This window comes from Panthera leo, chromosome F2, assembly GCF_018350215.1.
Source record: "Panthera leo isolate Ple1 chromosome F2, P.leo_Ple1_pat1.1, whole genome shotgun sequence".
In the NCBI taxonomy this organism is placed as follows: Eukaryota; Metazoa; Chordata; class Mammalia; order Carnivora; family Felidae; genus Panthera; species Panthera leo.
In genome coordinates this window covers 45041069-45046919 of record NC_056695.1, presented here as the reverse complement: position 1 = coordinate 45046919, position 5851 = coordinate 45041069, and the positions used below count along the sequence as shown (strand labels likewise).

General features: G+C 45.6%; 1 long non-coding RNA gene across 1 annotated transcript in view; it reads left to right on the top strand.

The window, feature by feature from the left end:
* Positions 1-499: 499 nt before the first annotated feature.
* Positions 500-5851, top strand: part of LOC122211192 — a 5447-nt gene continuing 95 nt past the window's right edge. The window contains exons 1-4 of the long non-coding RNA XR_006198550.1: positions 500-666; positions 4263-4338; positions 4994-5175; positions 5769-5851. The exon at positions 5769-5851 is cut by the window's right edge and continues 95 nt beyond it. This is a non-coding gene — a long non-coding RNA (uncharacterized LOC122211192). The remainder of the gene's footprint in view (positions 667-4262; positions 4339-4993; positions 5176-5768) is intronic.

The window sequence follows — 5851 nt, the reverse complement described above, 5'->3', positions numbered from 1 at the left end:
CGCCTCTCCAGTGCCCCAGTCTCCCCGCCAGCAGCGACGGCCGAGCTGAGGGGGCTCCGTCCCGGCCCCCAGCCCCCGCGCGCCACAGCCTGTTTCCGCGTGCGGCGCCAGCCGTAGCTGTCACGAGCAGTCGACTGTCCCGCGCAAGTCTCAGCTCTGCTTTCCCACCACCTCTTCGGGGGCACTGCCGGCCCCGTTCCCTTTAGAATCCCCCAGTGCGCTTATCAACGAGTAAACAAACAGAAGTAGCTCAAAGAGTTGGTATTAGTTGATGAGAAACCGCCTCCGGGCCCCCTCTTCGCCGGGCCTGGCCGCAGGGCCGGAGCCTTTCCCCCAAATTCCGGGCCTGCGCCCGGCGTCGCCTCAGAGTCCTTTCTCGGGACCCACGGCTCGCGGCGCCTGCGGCGCGGGCGCAAGCGTACCCGCGCACGCGCGGGGGCGGGGGGTCTCACTCCGGTCGCGCCCACCTGGCTTCCGGCCTCCGCGTCGCGCGCAAAGCCGTCGAAGAGGGCCGTTGGGTTCAGGCGCGAGGCCGTCGGGACCTCAGAATCAGCGTGGCCCGGCCCCTGTGAGGGTGTGCGCGCCGCTGGTCTCAGAGGCCGTGGGGTGAGATGCCAGACGGCGCTCGGCGAGACAGAGGTTTCCCGGAATCGTATTTGGGGGCTCGTAAGACTTTTCTCCCCTAAGAGGGCCTGAGGGGAGGCCGGTGGGACACAAACTAGGCCTCGCCCTCCCTTTCTAATCCCCGCCCACGTCACCCTACCCCGCCAGTCTTCGAGGCCCCCTCTGCACCTTCTTCCCCACCCCTCCCTGTTTTCCTTCTCGTCCTCCCCCACCCCCCTTCCCATCTTTTCTCTCTGCCTCTCCCTTCTCTTCTGCCCACTCTCCCCTCTGGGACCCTCTCCTCTCCCACCGTCTTCCCTCTTTTCTTCCCCTTTGCTCGCTTGCTCTCTCACTCCCCTCTCCGGCATCTGCCCTTCCCTCCCCGCCACCACTCTCTACGTGGGTCTGTTTGATTGCTCATCACCTCTTAATCGTTTCTTAGTTTGTATGGAAATAAACAATCTCCGGATATGAGGGTGATTTCATCTTTTTTAGCATAATCCAGTTTCTGGTATACAAGGGGGCGCAGCCTAAGTATCAAACTCATAAAAAAAAGAGCGTGCTCCCCACGCTCAGGGTTTTTAGGGGAGTAGGACAAGACCACCGGTTCTTTTGATCTCTGACCCGGCCACTGCCTAGGCTCTGGAGCCCCAAAGGGCCGTGGTGATTGTTGTGAGTGGCACGCGGGGTGGTGAGCACCTGGGGGCAGGGATGGAGGCTCGTGGCCCTGGCGGAGCCCTGAAGCTGTGGCCCCAAAGCTGGCGCCCTAAGGTGAGGGCCTCCCAGCTCCTCACAGACTCTTCCAGACCAGTTCCTGGAAGTCGTCTCGAGCCAGCCACGGAGCAGCAGGGCACGCCTCCAGGTTACTCGGTTCTGTTGCGCCCGCGGACTCAGCCCTGGCTTTCCCTCTGCGTCAATTCATTCTTTGGAGAAAGGCCAGAAAAAAACAATGGCTCTGTCCAGCCCGAGGTTCATGGTGTCCGAGAGCCTGGATTCCCTTGGCAATCCTTCCTACTCTCCCAGGGGCAAATTACCCAGAGCCCTGAGCCCACGCCCACGTGGTTTCTTTCTTTTTGCCGTTAGTGTGTTGACCTTATCTGTTTTAAAAAATTATGTGTAATATACATTGTGTATAACAAATATATTCTTAACAGAAATGTATTAGCAGTGGGCACAAGTGAAAAGAGTCTTCCAGGAAAAACAGATAGCCAAGACTAGAACTGGGGGGACTTAGGGCCACAATACAACTCATGCTTCTATTGGATAAGTGGCTTTGGGCAAGTCACTAACTTGCTCTTTCCCTTCATATCATCATTTACTAAATGAAGTTGTTGAGTAAGCTATATGATACTGTGGTCTTGTTTCAACCTAGAGAATCTCCCCCACAAAGAAGCTTTTTTAAGAAATCTGATTAGCTTTTGAATTAGTGGGTTTTGCTTTTCTTCCTTTTAACCCTTTTTATCTCTATTACGTTCAGAGAAGGAAAGTTGGGAAACAGCTACATCAAAAAGAAGAAAACATTCAGAGAAGTCTTTAAAAAGTGGGGAAAGAGAAAAAAAGTGAAGAGATCAATTAATGTAACTTTTAAAAAAATGTACCCAATTTCCCCAATGAAGATAAAACTAAACAGAGTCTTTGGGACCTCAGCTTCTGGTTCACGTTTACAAAGGAACACTGATGCTCAAGTTTGTCAAGGGCAGGGTGTGCGTTGGCTTCATAGGTCCCAATCATACTCTAAATGGAACACCCCAGGTTGCTAAGTGGAATACTCTGTATCTTAGTTGCTTGTTCCATCAGGTGTGTCTAAAAGCTGTTGTCTTACTCTTCTAGGGGTGAGTAGTGGAACCTGGTCCAATGTAAAATGGAGAAATAAGGACCAGGTGCAGAAGAGTGAAATGTGGTTTAAGGCATCACCAATAACATGCCACCTTAACTCAAAGTCCTGCCTTTGGTTTCTTAGGTTTACACACAGCATAGCCAATGGCTAAAAACTCTCCTCCTAAATTCACTCCTTCGTTAATAGTTTGTATCTGTTATGAGCTAAGCACTAGGGGTTGGGTGCTGGGGATACTATATGGAACAAACGTTGGGGTCCAATTTACAGGGTAGTGAGACAGATGGGTAGACTGAAAAGTGCTGTTACATAGGTATCATGGGAGCATTAAGAAAAAAACATCAGGGGAGGCTGAGTGGCTCAGTTGGTTGGGCAACCGACTTCATCTCAGGTCATGATCTCACAGTTTGTGAGTTTGGGCCCCGCGTTGGGCTCTGTGCTGACAGCTCAGAGCCTGGAACTTGCTTCAGATTCTGTGTCTCCCCATCTCTCTACCCCTCCCCTGCTCACACTCTGTGTCTCTCTGTCTCTCAATAATAAATAAATGTTAAAGAAAAAAAATTTTTTTAAAGAAAAAGAAAAAAACAGAGTCAAGATCAAGGAAAAGCTCTCCAGAGGTGTGCCCCTTAAGCTGAGCTTTAAGGAGGAAGTTGAAAGGGGCAGTTGGGCAAGGGCGTGGGTTCGGGGCAATGAGTAGGCTTTCAGATGACATGCCTGAAGGCCCAAGGCTAGAAATAGCTTCCTTTAAAGAAGTTTAAGTAATCCTTTAAAACAAAAACAAATGGTAGGAATGAAAAATAAAGGAATAGTGGGAAAAACAGCTAAAGACTCAGGCAGAGGCTCCATCTTGAAGAACTTTATGTCCTGAATTTGAACTTTATACCCTGAAAGCTAGGGGAAGCTCTTACAAGGTTTTAAATGGGAAATAAATGAAAAAATTTTCATTTTAGAAAGATCACTTTGATGGGAATGTTAAGGACACAAAGAGGGTTGGGTAGATTATAGGGAAACCAGTTAGAAAACTATTGCAGTAATACCTGATAGAAGTGATGAGAGTCTGAACTTAGATAGTAATAGTGGCTGTAAAATGAAATTGAGGGAGGATAAGGGGAGAGGGAGGGAATGATATAAGAGATAATAAAAGGGACTTGAGAGAACCTGATGACTAATTGCGTGTGAGAGATGAGTGAAATGAATAGAGAAAATTCCCAGGCTTCTAGCTTAGGTATCTAGAGATTTGATAGTGCCACCTACTGAGAGAAAAACCAGGACTGGAACAGAAAGATGATGTGATCAGTTTGGGTGCATGTTGAGTTTGTTTTCTCTGTGAGACACCCAGGTAGAGATGTCAGATGAATGGGTATCTGGGTCTGGAGTTATGTACTGATCTGGGAAGACTAGTAGCTGAAGCCTTGGGTTTGGTGAAGTCACTCAAGAAAAGTGCTTAGTTAAAAAACCGATTTAGGAAACACCATTTAGCAGGCCATCAGAGGAAGAGAAAACCTTGAAGGATACTAAGAAGGAATGACCAGAAAGGCAGAAGGAAAACATAACAATAAGCATCATTTTGGGGGTACCTATTATCTTCTAGTCAATGGCCTGGGATCTTTATATACATTATTTCATTGAATCCTTATAGCAACCCAAAAAGTAGATGTTTTCAAATAGAGAAACTCAAGTGCTGAGAAGTTAAGTAATTTGACTAGGATATGTTTAGCCTCTGAGGTCGGATGAAACCTAGATTGAAATTCCACCTGTCAATAGCTAAGGGATGTGTGCAAATACATAATCTCTCTGACTCTCGATTTCCTCATCCACAAAATAGAACCAAAATAGAACCTACCTCTGAGGATTATTCTGAAGATTAGACGAAATAACATATGTAAAATGCCTGGCACAGAGTGAGTACTCGATACCTGATACTTCCCTTATAAATAGCTATAACCACATATCACTATGTTAACTTGAGTGGCTACTGTGTCCTCTTTAGTTCTTTGGCACAAACATGGACTCCAAATTCTCACCTAAGGTCCATAGTGCACAACTGATTTCTGAGCCGGACTACAATATTATGATAAGCCTTTACTAAAGATATGGGCATAGCCATATGGGAATGAACACAGAGAGCAACAGAAAGCTAGATAAAGTGAAAGTATATCATTTGATTTTAGGATCTCCTACAGAATTAGCACCTTCCTGCCTAACTCCTTGGAGAAGTCATCTTTCCCAAACCACCAGGAAGCATTGTCAAATAGTTAATATACAGCAAAGTCCAGTAAGAGTGTGATTCCACAGGGCATCAAGAGTTCTCACTGCCAAGACCCACCTTCCAAGAGACCCTGTTACCTGTTTAAGGAAATGCCCCTTCCAGATGATTAATATGGGGGACGTCCATCACTAGGAGTATGGCCTTACACTATGGCCTCAACAGTAGAGCCTTACTAGAACACAACAAAATAAGCCCAACATTCATATAAAAGTTACATTTTTTTTCATAATTCTTAGAAAAGATGAGACTTCTTATATGAACTCTTCTTAATCATTTGTGATCCTTAGGCCATCTTCTACTCAAAAGCCACTCTGAAAAGTGAATTTGGATAAAGCCTGAAGCTTACTATAATCCAAATACAACAAAAAGACATATAGCAAAGGGGACCTACCAAACTGAAAGGAAGAGAAAGGTTTTTTCAGTATAATTGAGAAAGAGCCACAAATTTATGTTTTCACATTTAAAAGATGTAAGTAGATATAGAAATGAATAAATTATTGGTTAGTGTTCACTCATGTGTTTTTAATCCTGTAATATGATTAGGTATTTCAAAGTATAGAGACTTTTGATCATGGCTGTAGTACAATTCATAATGGCAGTTCTTTTTATTTGTTTCTTCACACTTGTTTCAAGGAATGTAGAGACATATTCTGCCCTAGGGCTCCAGTTGGTTTACCTCTAAGGTGAGGATCCCATACAGATTTTTTGAGGGCTAAGTACAGAGAGAGCTTTAGTAAGCAAGAGACTCCACGTTGTGACCTATTTGCCCATTTTAAAAACCATAGCCATTAACCATTTTTATGGTAATAGTTACCTGTGAAACTTAGAAAAGCTGAAATGCATTTCATTGACCCACAGCATCCATTTTTCATGGGAAATTTTCCTCTTTAGATTAAGAGTTTTAATGCCATCTGTCAGGACAGCGGTACATCTCCCCCAGACAGCAACAAAAAAGAGAGTTGTGGTTAGACCATGTGGGAAATGCTGGGTTAAACTTTGTTAATTAGGTCTCTTTACTACTGGGTTTGTCAGAGATGTTAACTGCTGATGTGCTTTGTGAAGTTTTAGATGTATTTGACTACCAAATCCTTTTGGCCTCAGAGGGTCTAAAGAGACTTTTGTGTCATGGATCATGCTTTGAAGAA